At 41.5% G+C, this 14,278-nt stretch overlaps 1 protein-coding gene across 6 annotated transcripts in view; it reads right to left on the reverse strand.

The window, feature by feature from the left end:
- CNTNAP4 (contactin associated protein family member 4) overlaps window positions 1-14,278 on the reverse strand; it is a 278,641-nt gene that overhangs the window by 130,184 nt on the left and 134,179 nt on the right. The gene's annotated exons all lie outside the window — the stretch shown is intronic.

Consider the following 14,278-nt stretch of genomic DNA (forward strand, 5'->3'; position numbering starts at 1 on the left):
AACCAATATTCAATATTCATATTCAAAACCCAGGATGTGATTCAGTGGAGAAGCTGCTCACATGGTTGATGAATGACTAAGTTTAAGATGTGTGTCTATTGCTTCACTTTCTCAGGAGCATAAGCAAAAGTATCACCAGACATTCAAGTCAGAGCTACACTCTGACAATAGGTTGTTAAACTTCATTCACTACACCGCTCAATACACACATTAAAAACTGTGGTGCAAGCTCCTGTTGTGGTTCGGCGGGTTATGGATACCAACTAGTATCCAGGAGGATATGGGTTCAATCCCTGACCTCGCTCATTGGGTTAAGGATCCAGCGTTAGCATGAGCTGCAGCATAGGTCACAGATGTGGCTCAGATCCTGGGTTGCTGTGGCTGTGGTGTAGGTCGGCAGCTGCAACTCCGATTTAACACCTAGCTTGGGAACTTTCATGTGCCACAGGTGTGGCCCTAAAAAAAAAAAAAAAGAAAAACAAGAAAAAAAATTGTGATTACATGTCAATTTTAATCAGTTAAAAAATAATAAAATAAAAGCACCTATATTTTAAAAATTGTTAAGGGAAACTGGAATCAATAATAATTTGGAAAGACTTGAAATGAGACTCACAGACTCTAGTATTTGAAAGCTAGGAAGACATATAAGAACGATGCTGAGCTGCACCAGAAAACTGTACAAGAGGAAATTAAATGCAGAAAAAAACCCTCTGGTGTTTGCAAGACTATTACACAGTGTGGCCAGGAGCTATGCTCCTTCCACAATATCTAACTCATAGCTCACCTCCAAAACCCACACACACAGCTTTTATTTCCCCTACATGACATATGCTAAAGCTTCATACGTGAAAAAGTTAGGGTGAAGCCGAAGTCGTTCTCAATAAGGGATATTTCATTTTTATTTCATCTGCCCTTCCTCCTCCCCCTCCTCCTCCCATTCCTCCCTCCTTTTCTCCTTCTCCTCCTCCTCCTTCTCTTTTGCTTAACTGTAACACTAAGTATATACAGGACACAAACAAAGAGTGATGACCTATTCAGTCTCTTGATAGGTCCCCTCAACGCGGCTGGATCAACAAATGAGGTCAGCCTCCTGTAGATCATACAAGGCAAAGGAAATATTTCAGGAACACTAGTATCCAGGGAATCTATTCATTTGCCCCCTTCTCCTTCTGTTTCACAAATATCCCTTTACCAGCATTTACCAAAATATTTTCTCATACAGTAAAAAAAAAAAAAGTTGGGTTTTTCAGAGTCAAATTCATTTGCTTTGATTCCCCTTATCAGTCAACTCCCTACTAATACTTTGTTTGTATGATATTTCCCAGAACACACACAGAACATTGTGTAATCCCACAGATGGCTGGACTGGGATAATCAGACTCTTCTAGAACATTCCATGCTATGCCATTAGTTGAAATTTCATACTGAGGATTTGGTGAGCAAGGTTATCTGTACTCTGCACTGCGCCACCTCATCTTTATCCCTACCTCACCTCTGGGGCATCACAGTCTCCATTCCTGTCAAAACCATCAACATTTGCCTGAAAATGGGATGACTGCTTATATCAACCTCTTCTTTAGAATGGCTGATATAGCGCAGTTTCACTTAGGGCAGTGTCTCCCAAACTCAGGCTACGTGTTAAAACTCCCAGTGTGCAGACACTGAGCACTGGTGTGCTAGCTACATGTGTGCGTGTGTGCGTGCATGTGCGTGTGTGTGTGCGCGTCCGCATGCGTCTTTATAGGCTCTCCAAATCAGGGTATTGTCCCTCTAGGGTTGAGGACCTGGCTTATAGACATTCAATCCTCAGCAGACCTTCTTCCACTTCGATTCTATTTTCCTGGGTACCCCTGGCAGGTTAATACAATACCTAATTATGATTTCTTGCAGTGAACAGCTGGGTGATGAATTAGATAACCCTCCAAAAGAGCTCACATTTTTTTCCAAATTAATATAAGTTCATGGATTGAGATGGATGGCACGACAATGACCTCAGCATTTTATGGGATTGTGAGAAAAGATGCAGGCGACAGTGGCAACAGACAGGTAAATGGAAAGGGGACGTCTGTAAATGGAAGCCTTTCATAGGTGACCTGACAGATTTATGAATTATTTAAACTTGCAGAACATAAAGAAGAAACGTAAATTACTTTGTTTGTGTAAGTAATAAATATCTGGGCACACTGAAAGATTTAAGTGATTATTTCTCACAAAGGATGAGGGAAATGGCAGGTGGAGGATATGGGATTTTTACCTGGCATATTTTACCCATATCTGAATTGTTTTTAATAAGAATGTATTAATTTTATAATACTTGGTAAAATAAAGTAAGACACAGCATGGGATGTGTACAGTGAGAGAATAGGCAGAAATATCACTTGGTAATGCTCTGGTATCTTAAAGAACATTCTAACTTCAGTGTCACTGGGAAAATGTGCATTAGTACTACTAAATAAATATATTTAACTAAACAATAATATTTGTACTTTTTGCACCACTGGTTGATAACTTTTAATACAGAAGATAACAAAGATTCTGGGTGGAATTCAATATCTAACAGGAATTCTTTTAGAATGTCTGTGAATTGAGACCTGGAATTGATGCTCTGTTTCTTTATAAATGAAAAGTCCAATGCAAACTAATGTTTTTCATGTAATTCTTTTGCCTAGGAAACTTTGCTCCATTTGCTAAGAAGATTTTTTTCATGCCATCACAATTCATAAAGGAATGCATGAATTTAAATGTCTCATCCTCTTTAAAAAAATTTATTATGAGAATGTTGATGTCTTGCCTTATATTATAGATTCTGAGTTTGAGGACATGTCAGAATTACCTAAGGTGCTATTTATTTTTTTTAATTTTTATTTTATTTTATTTTAGTCTTTTTAGGGCTGCACTCACAGAATATGGAGGTTCCCAGGCTAGGGGTCTAATGGGAGGTGTAGCTGCTGGCCTACATCACAGCCATAGCCATGCAGGATCCGAGTGGCATTTGCAACCTACACGACAGTTCATGGCAACGCCAGATCCTTAACCCACTGAGCGAGGCCAGGGATTGAACCTGTGTCCTCATGGGTACCAGTCAGATTCATTCCCACTGCGCCATGAGCTCCTCAGGTGCTATTTAGAAACAGATTTCTAGATCTTGCAGCTCAGCCACTACTGAGGGAGGGGCTGTGACCTTGCATTTCAAGGGAAGCCAAGCTGATCTGTGCTTTTGGTCTTTGGCTTGCTCTTTGAACATTCTTCTGGCTTTTGTGGATAAATCATGCTCTTTTTCCTCTTCCTATTTTATCTCAAAATTTTTCAGAGAAAGACAAGATTTTAGGAGATGCGTTCACTAGGACAACCTTCCAAAGGGAGAACATAAGTAACAGCTGCCTCCTGGGCCCTCAGTCTGAATGTCTCCAACACGAAGCCTTGTGTCTCAGCATCAGACACAGCAGAAATATATATTCTGCAGTTTTAATATTCGCCACAACCCTGGGAAGTATTTTTGTACCCACTGTAAAACTGAGAATAATAAAAATTATAGAGGTTATGTGCCTAAAACCACACAGCTAGAAAGTGACAGACTAAGGATTTAATTCCAGGCTTTACTGAATCAAAAGCCCATAATTTAGCTAAGCCATCTAAAGGCCTCACTCGAACAGAACATGAAAGCAAACAACTCACCCCAGAGGAAACTTTTTTCCCTTTTTCTCATAATTTATATTTAAAATCGTTGCCACATTTGCAAGTAAATGCAACTTAGATTATTACCGTATTGGGACACAGCTCTACCAGTTGACTTTTAGAGACAAAAGGATTGATTCTATTAACTTCGCATTTTCTCAAAATTGTTGCAGTTGAATGAAAATAAAAGACAAATGTTTAATCATCAATGAGACTTTTGCATATAAATGATAACCTCCTAATAGATGGATAATGGAAAAGAAGATGCCATGAGATCATCAAATATCTACAAGTAAAATTAAGGTGATGTGTCTTATGTGATAAAAATTAAAAAGGCTTAATTGTATTTTTCTTTTGAGATTTGATGATTTTCAAACTCAGTGAGGTGTTCATAGATGGTTTAGAAGTGTATTCTAACCAAGATAATTTATGGAGTTAATGAATTAAAGATTTTTACAGGATTTTAAGTATTTTCATAGCAATTCTAAAGTTTATGAAGAAGTGTAGTAGCACTGATTTCTTTTTTCTATCTTTTTCAGGAAAGGGGCTTTAATCAGAAAAATTGGCAATCTGAGAAATGATAGGCTCATGTCCAGAGACAATTTAAAAGATTCTGCTCAACCATGACACTTTTTGAAGGGAAAAGTGTGGGGAGTGGGGGTGGGGGGTTCTGTGTGGCACAGCAGGTGAAGGATGCCCGAAGCTGAGGCGCATTCGAAACTACAGTGTGGGTTCGATCCCTGCCCAGGGAACCTCCACACACCTCTAAGAGTGCAACCCCCCAAAAGGAGGGGGAAGTGGGGGGGAAGAATCTCAATGAATCATGGAGGCAGGAGGTTGGGTCCTGCATCTTGCTCCACTGAGTGCAGACTGGCTGACTCTTTCTTCAGAGGTTATCTTGCCTGAGTAATCTGCCAGCAGGCTTGCTAAGGGGGCTGTTAGGGATAGAAAGCTACTCATTTTTTAACTGCTTAATTCTTCATTCCTTTATATTTATTTATCTTTATCTAGAAAATGAACCAACAGTTTAAACAAGTCATGATGGGTACTCAGGAGAGCCGAAGTTGGACGTTAGTTTCAATTGCCTAGGGGTCCCATTCTTAGAATTAGGTCCTTTTATGGTTAGAGGGGACTAGAAATGGGCCAATAGGAAAGGAGCCAAAGAACTGCTTTCAATTCTCCACTGTCAAACATCATTCCCTTTCTATGAGATGAGGGGCAAAGGTCTTATCTCCTATAACTTCTTCGTGCTGACCTAAGGTGTCATATTCTCGGAGTAGAAGATGGCAAGATGGGTCTGTGGCATCTCTTTGCTGACAATTTCAGTTGCCCATTGGCATATACAGGCAGAGCGAGCTATAATTATTGTGATGCTACAAAGATACACACTGTGATGAGCATAATGTTAAGCCCACGCTCTTGAGACCCGATCTTGGAATCGTGCCGGCCATAGATTCGGTACGGCTCAAGATGGAGCAGCTCATGTCATGGCTACAGTCTGGCCACCATGCAGTTAGCTTTTTTCCTTTGGGGCAGTTAGGGCATCTGTAAAACTTAGCAAAGTCCATCAGAGTCTCTGACTCTACTGTCCTCATCATTAACTGCTTGGTTTTTATACTGGAGGTGGCGGGGGCAGGGGAGGCTTCAGGGTTCAGATCAGTTTCTTATGCACCCTGAGGCACACCCCAAGGTGGGCCCCCACCCTCTCTGGCTGAATCTCCTGTCTGAGTCAGCCTGGGGAAAGTATAGGGATTGGCTCCTCCCAGCCACACCTTGCAGGGAGCCAGGGCTGGCTAACACAGTGGAGGGAGGCTCTCTTGGGGCCCCACCCCCCTGCTTCTGCTAGAGCCCCGTCCCCACATACCGGGCACAGCCGTGCCATCCTGGGCCAGCTGTCTCTCCTGCTCCTCTTCCTGGTGTCCTGGGTGGAAATTACATCCCTGCTGTAGGGAGCACTGAACGTGGCAATTCCTTGAGCTGAATTCACTCGTATGTTGATGTAGGGAAGAAGGGCCAGAGTGTGGCCCATTAGGCCCTGTGCTATCCTCACCTTTCACAGGCACCGTCTCACTCAAGCCTCCCAACCGCAAGGTAACCAGGAGGGACAATCATCTTCACCTCTGTTCAGGAATTAAGGTTGGGAGAGGGTAAGTTGCCAGAACCAGCAGGGGTAAAAGTGACCATCAACGCTCTCCCGCACAGCGTGGACCCCATAGCACCTCCCCAGCCTCACGTTTGCATTCATCCACTTCATCCACATGCCCTGGTGACAGAGATGGACTAGGACCGTCACACAGGTAGTTGCAGAAGTCCCAACAGGCGGCCGGAGATAGAGAGGGAAACCTAGGGGACTTTGGGAGACCACTCTAAGTTGATTATCACTCAAGAAAGCCATCCGAACAAAGCAGGCTTGCTTAACTATGAAACCACAAATCAAAGCATGAGATATGCCTCACGTCGTTGAGTGAAAGATAAAATGAGGCCTGCATTCAAGTTCAGCAAGGCAATGACCCTCACCACCAAGGACAGGAGTTTAAGGGAAAGATGACATTCCAAAGGAGGACAGCCTCATTATGTGGAAACCTGAGATGAATCAACATACTGTAGCATATGTTACCACCCTTCTGCTGATTTGAATAAGCACCATGAGAACCTGGTCTGACCTCACAGGGTCAACTACTCTCTTGCCAGATACATCATTAGATGTAAGCTGGACGTCTACTCAAAGAAGGAGGAAGAAGTGACCTGTTTCCACTACCCACTTTCCTTGGATTATAAAAATGCAGCCCACCCAGTCCTCAGGGCAGAGCCTCCTTTGCCTGCCCATTTATATCTCCCATTTATATATCTTGTATATCCTTATTAAGCATACTATCTTAATAAGTCTATTTCTTGCCTATCACTTGGCCTTTTGCTGAATTCCTGTCGGCACTGAGATACAGAGACCCTGAACTTCCATAAGTCCAGATACCAGGCGAGCGATTCTAATTTAAAAACCATGGGTTCAAGTCCCAATCTGACTTCTGGCTAGATTTGAGTCCAGCACCTGGGTTCAAGTCCCAATCTGGATTTAGGATGGTTTTGAATCCTGGCACGCGGGCTCAAGTCCCAATCTGGGTTCTGGCTAGATTCAAGTCATAAGTGTTGTCAGCTTCCCTGGGGGGGAGCTCCCCCCCGTCCTCACCTCTTCCAGGTTCCTGTGCTCCCTCTCTGCCCTGGTCTCAGGAGGACCAGGCTCTCCCAACCTGGCCTGTGCACACAGGGCCGGTTGGGTACAGGGGTCTGGGCCCTCTGTGCCAGCCTGAGCACCAGCAGCCACTCAATTTCTTTCTCAAATATTAATTGAGCAAGTCATCTATGAAAGCCAAGATGCATCAAGAGAGATGGCCATATGGCAGTTCATAAGGGGCCCCCAAACACTGCTGTCATAAATCAGAAACATGGGACCAGTTACAAGTGGTTATATCGCAGATCTGTGCTTACATATTAATTCGTTCAGCTCCCACCAAGATAAACAGCAGCACTAGCATAAATTCAACACAACAAACAGGCAAACATTAAAGTCCTCTGACCTCTCTTATTCATGTGACTTAACACATGACCTCTTTCTAAGAACAAGTCATTTTGACAGAGTCAGCTAATATGCACACCCTAAATATACCATAGCAACATGCTGTCTAATGGAAATTAGCTCTTGATTTTATGACATTAGTTATAATTCTTTACTAAGTGTGTCTCCCATGAGATCATCTGGTCTCAAAACATGTAAAAGAAAAGCCAAGAAAAATAAGGACTACCGAAAAACAGGAAATTTGCTGACAAAAAGCCCCACTGAGGAGCATGTTTAAACATATGTTGAACAAGACATTGTAACTCTACCTACAAAAGTTGGTTCTATCGTTTAATGCAACAGAATTCATTTAATGTAATAGAAAAAGGAGAGTAGAGCAGACAAATCATGAAGTTTGGTTCTGTGGGTATAACTCTCAATTTTCAATATAAAAGTATAGAATTTCATTAATATTAAATCAGTTTCTACTACCCCTCCTAGAAAATATTCAATACCTTTAAATATTTATTTTAAAGGATACCAAATTATTAATATTAATTCATGCAGGGACCACAAGCCAGCTTTTATCTCAGAATCTGTGAAGGCACAATGTTGTAAAATATACTGGCCAGCCCCTTTGAGCACAGGAGGTTTTGAATTCTCAAGACAGAAACACCAACGGGGAAGGGAAAAAAACCACATGAAAGGTGCAATCCTTGCTTTGTCCATACCTATTGTTGAGACATAACAATAAACTGTTACCTGGATGATATATAGACAGGTCATCAGTGAGGTTGGTATATGTATAAATGTGTGGAAGAATGAAATTTGAGATGCAAAATAGCTTTACCTTAAAAATAATGATATTACGGTATTACGATAAAATATTATCACACCCTATCATATGATGGTAAATGATAAAATGATACTATGGTAATGGTAGACTAGCAGATTTTTGAACACCTCTCCTGCTAAAAAATCTGAACAAAAAGAAAAATAGGGACTGAAGCTCCAAAAGACAATAAAATATCAAATGCTCAAGATCTGTGAAAAGAACAGCCGAAGAGACCAGCCCTACTGTTAAGGCTCACTTTTTCCTCTTTAGGTGACTCTCTGATTCCTGAAGAGGAGAAACTGAGCAGACCTTGTGACAACCTCACAGGGTCAGAGACTAAACTTTAGTTCTAGGTCCCTCAAAAAAAGAAATATCCCATAAGCTTCCACGGGTTTTATGTCAGAGCTTCGAGAGTCTACAACTCAGAATAAATGATAAGTCAGAGAGAGACAACTCCCCACAGAGATGAAAATTCAACTTCCCATTTTCTCCATCTGTGAAATTATATGACAATGGTCAGAGATGCCTCGTGCTCCCTGCTGCCTGCAGAAGCAACTGTAATTATATTCTGCAGGAATATCCTACTTCTCAAATTACTGTTGAATTTTTCATACGTAATGTCCTACACACAAGAGAAAGTAATAAAACTTCAGCAAAAAATTGTTCTTAAAGAGAAATTTATAGTCTTGAACACATATATTAGTAAATAAGAAAGGCATCAGCTCTGTTATTTAAAGTACTCAGGGAGTTTCCCACGGTGGTGCAATGGGCTCAGTGGCATTTCTGGAGCCCTGGGGTGCAGGTTCGATTCCTGGCCCTGGTACAGCAGGTTAGGGAGTCAGCATTGTCGCATCTGTGCGGTAGGGCACAGCTGTGGGGTAGGTCACAACTGTGGCTGGGATCTGAGCCCTGGTATGGGAACTCCATATACCTTGGGGTGGCCAAAAGAGAAAAAGCAAGCAAACAAATAAAGAACTTGGAAACCATTATCCTCTACAACAAGAAAGCAGGACAAACTGAAAACCAACGCATTTTCTTGGACCCATCAGAAAACGGAGGTTACAGGGTGCTAAGAACTGAGCTGTGTGCCTTCAAAATTCATTGGTTGAAGCCCTAACCACCCCCATTGTGACAGCGTTTGGAGATGTGGCCTTTAGGAAATAATTAGGCCTGGAGGAAGTCCTGAGGGCCGGACCCGTAGGGTGGGTTAACGTCCTCCTGGGTGAGGATGACAGCGAGAGCATTCCCTCCTTCACCAGGTGAGGACAAAGCAAGACGACTGACATCTGTAAGCCAGGAAAGGGCTGGAACGGAACCAGCGGGCAACTTATATTTGGACGTCCTAACCTTCAGAACTGTGAGAAATAAATGTCTGTGGTTGAAGCCACCCAACCTATGGCATTTTGTTGTAGTGGCCTGAAACTACCCCCGGGGAATCTAGAGAGAAAAGAGCACCCAAAGAGGTAGAGCAGAAACCTGTCTGTCTGCCCAGAACAGAAGCCACTGGTGCCATCATTGGATAGGAACTCTTGGGGCAGTTTTGCGGACTTAATGGAGACGAGTGTGGACTCGTAAGAAAGTGAGAAACAACTGAGGATGATAGTTTTAAGGGCCCTTCTGTGGGCCTTACCCCCCAGGAATCTTTCTGTGCTCTGCCCAGATCAGAAAAGAGATTTCCTCTAGGCTTTGGCAGGGAGGCGGGAAGGTCATCATGGTGGAATAGGTCCCGAGGGATCTCCATAACAAAGCCACCCAGGGGAAAGGACTTTGCCAGAGCCTTATCCAGAGCCTTATCTGACACTCCTTCCACTCTAGTTTCCCTAGCCTTTCTGTCCCACCCAAGAGAAAAAGTAGTCACCTGGAGTCAGGGCTTCGAGGACATACCTTGGAAAAGCCAGGAAAAGGAGATGCAGGGGAGCATCACGTTTTCCCACTAGAAACACCAGTGAAGGTCACAGTTTTAAGACAGAGGCTCACTAAAAAACACTGATACTTAACTGCACTGTCAGAGAACGATCTGACTCCTTCACGTCACACCACCGCACCAACAGGACTCCAGTCTAAGAACACTGGATGACAAATGAAAGAAATGCGAAACCCAGACCAGTTCTGAAGAGTCGAAAGGAGAGGCACAAACAAGAGTGCTAGATGAATTTGAAGACTTTGGCATTTATAGCACCCACAGCAAATATTAACTACAGCCCAATTTCTAGCCAGATTAATAGAAATTCCCACATTAAAGACCTATTTTCCTCAATTCTCATTACTAGATAGGACATGTCCAAATGTCAACAAAATGTTGCCATGCATGCCAACAGGCAAGAAAAAACAGAGTCTGCATAGACAAAGCAGTTGTCAGAGCTAGGCTCACACATGTCATAGACGCTTGAATCACCAAGCTAGGAATTAACAACAACCATGATGAATATGCCAAGGGCTCTGATGGGAGACGTGGACAACATGCAGGAACAAATGGGTAATGTAAGCAGAGAGAGGAAAACTTCAGAAAGAACCAAAGACTCCGAGCTGTTTAGAAATCAAAAACACTGTCACAGAAATGAAGAACGGCTTGGATGGGCACATTGATACATTCAACCCAGCCAAGGAAGGAATCAGTGAGCCTGAAGCTAAGCAAGTACAAACTCTCTAAACCATAAGGCAAAAAGAAAAAAAAGCAGAAGGGAATATCCAAGAATTGTGGGATAACTGCAAAAGTGGTAACCTGTGCGTATCTAGAATAGAGGAAGGTAAGTGAAGAACGAATGGAGCAGAAGACATGTTTGACGGAATAATAGCCAACATCGTCCTAAAATTAATGACAAACACCAGACTAGATGCAGAAAACTCAAATAACAAGCAGGTTCGAAATCAAAATTAAAACTATACTGAGTCATAACACACTTCAAACGGGAGACAACCCAAGGTAAAGAGAACACCTTGAAAGAAGCCAGAGGAGAAGAAATACCTTACCCTTAAAGGGACAAGGATAAGAATTATATTGGCCTTCTCATCAGAAGTCATACAAGGAAGTCCGTTGAGAATGAAATGAAATATTTAAAATGTTGAAACAAGTGAAAATAATCTTAGAATTCTATATCCGGAGAAGTTACCCTTCAAAAGTAAATGAGAAGCCAAGATGATCTCAGACAAAAACTGATGGAATTCATGGCTAGCAGATCTGATCTGCAAGAAACATTTAAAAGAAGTTTTTCCGACAAAAGGAAAACAATATAGCATTAGAAACTTGGATCTATGTAAAAAGCAGAAGAGGACTTGAGAAGGAATAAAAACAGGTAAGATAAAATCATTTCTTTTTCTTATTCTTAATTACAAAATAATTGTTTAAAGAAATAATAGAGATAAAATGGACTTAATACAAAATGCTCAGTTAAATTCAAATAAGGCATTAAAAAGGGGAAGCAAAAGACAAAAGACAGATACAACAAACAGAAAACAGCTATAAACATGACAGACAGTAATCCAAATATGTCAACAATCACTTTAAAAGTGAATGATCTATGGGCGTTCCCATTGTGGCAGAGTGGTAAAGAACCCAACTAGTATCCATGAAGATGCAGGTTCAATCCCTGGCCCCTCTCAGTGGGTTAAGGATCTGGTGTTGCCATGAGCTGTGACAGGTCACAGACATGGCTTGGATCTGGCATTGCTATGGCTGTGGTGTAAGCCAGCAGCTGCAGCTCCAATTCGACCCCTAGCCTGGAAACTTCCATATGCCATGGGTACTGCCCTAAAAAGAGGAAAAAGGAAAAAAAAAAGTGAATGATCTAAATACACTACTTAAGAGGCAGAGATTGTCAGAGCATAAAAAAAGACCAGATCCAACTACATGTGATCAACTTGAAATAAAAGATTGAAAACAGACTAAAGAGTTCCTGCTGTGGCACAACATGACCAGCAGCATCTCTGGAGTTCTGGGATGCAGATTTGATCCCCAGCCTGGCACCATGGATTAAGGATTTGGTGTTGCCACAGCAGGTGCAGGTGTAGGTCAGTTGCAGTTCAGCTCTGATCCCTGGCCTGGGAACTCCACATGCTGTGGGATGTCCAAAAGGGGGGGACAAAAGATAAAAGGTAAAGCGATGGAGAAAAGTATTCCATGCTAGTGTCAAAAATCCAGGAATAGCAAAATGAAAACCTCCAGATCAATAAAATAGTAATCAGTAAGAGTTTATTCTGCATCTAAGAACAGTTTGAGAACTGGAAGCTTTCAACCCCCAAACTGATACACATCTCAGAGACCTAACATTACATAATAGCTTATCAAGTGAAAATGAGGCAATGGTCTAACATTTACAACCACTGGTTATTGCAAAGGAGGTTTCCAGACAGCAGGCAATTGATCAAAAGTGATTATCTTATACTATTTTTTTTTTTTTTTTGTGGTTGTGGCCACAGCATGTGGAAGTTTCCAAGCCCAGGGATCAAACCCACACCAGAGCAGCAACGTAAGCTGCTGAGGTGACAATATCAAATCCTTAACCCACTTTGCCACAAGGGAACTCCTTTTATGCCATTTTTAGGAAGATGACTTAAGTTTTCTTTATGATTATCAGAGGCATTCATGAAGAAGTAAACTAAATTTCACTTAGATTCATGAATTAGGCTAGCTTTAGTTTTGCTTACATGGCTTAACGGTTTTGTCTGCTCAGGGAATTTTCAAGTTTGGTTTTCATTTTGTATTTTGCTTTTCACACTAACACTAAGTCTAAAGAAACCTAGAATAACTAAATTAATTTCAGACAAAGTAGCCTCCAGAAGAAGGAAGCCTATCATCACACAATGACAAAATGATCCGTTTTCCAAGATGGAATAACAAATCCTCCAGGCATATGGACTTAGTACCAGAGTCAAAATACAAGAGGCAAATCCTGATAGGAGTGTAAAGAGAACCAAAGACATTATTAGAGCCGGAGTAATTAATATGTTAAGGAGGCAGAAAAACAGTAAGAATGGAGAAGACCCTTATATTACTATTCATCATTTGAGAATATTCCATCCGATAACAGCAGAAGCAGCCTTCTCAAGCTCAGGAAACACCCACCAAGAAAGACTGCATTATGGGCCCCAAATCACGTCCTCACAAACTTAAAAGAACAGAAATCATATAAAGCATGGTCTCAAAGCTCAATAGAATTAAACTATAAATCAGTAAAAGAAAGATGGCTAGAAAGTCCCCAAACGTTTGGACAGAACCCAAGAGTTAAAGCAGAAGTCGCAAGTGAAATATTTTAAAAATTGATCTAAATGAAAATACAATTTATCAAAATTTATGGGATGCAGCAGCATTTATAGCATTAAGTAGGTATACTAGAAAAAAAACAAAGATCGGGAGTTCCCGTCGTGGCTCAGTGGTTAACAAATCTGACTAGGAACCAAGAGGTTGCAGGTTCGATCCCTGGCCTCGCACAGTGGGTTAAGGATCTGGTGTTGCTGTGAGCTGTGGTGTAAGCCGCAGATGCGGCTCGGATCCTGCGTTGCTGTGGCTCTAGTGTAGGCCGGTGGCTACAGCTCCAGTTGGACCCCTAGCCTGGGAACCTCCATATGCCACGGGAGCGGTCCTAGAAAAGACAAAAAGACAAATAAAAAAACAAACAAAAAAAACCCCACAAAGATCTAAATATCTAAATATCCATCTTAGGAACCTAAAGAATGTAGAGCAATTTAAGTCTAAAATAAGTAGAAGAAAAGAAATAATATAAATTTAGACCACAAATAATTAAAATTGAAAACAGGAACATGTTAGAGAAAATTAACAAAAGAACAAGCTGGTTCTTTGAAAAGTTTGCTAAAATTGATAAGTCTCTAGTCATGCTGTCCAAAAATAAGAGAGAGAGACCCAAATTATCCACATCACGAGTGAAAGAAGATTCATTTGAAGCACATGGACATTGAGGAAGAAAGGAGATGAATGAGCCAAGGATGAATGAAGACATTAGGAAAAAATACAGCAAATTAAAACCAAGGATGAAATTGGAAGCAGATGATAAAAATAAGCCTTTGAAGGACACTTAAATGAAACAGACTCTAGCCAGACTGATCACGGAAAAGAGAGACCACCTTGATCAGGAAGGCAAAGAGCATCTTGCCATGATCCTACACACACGAACATGATAAGAGGATGTTTGGAATAATCTTACGCCCATAATTTTGAAAATTAAGTGAAGTAGACAAATTCCAAATTGTAATTTACCAAAGCA

Source organism: Phacochoerus africanus, chromosome 8 (genome assembly GCF_016906955.1).
Source record: "Phacochoerus africanus isolate WHEZ1 chromosome 8, ROS_Pafr_v1, whole genome shotgun sequence".
NCBI lineage: Eukaryota > Metazoa > Chordata > Mammalia > Artiodactyla > Suidae > Phacochoerus > Phacochoerus africanus.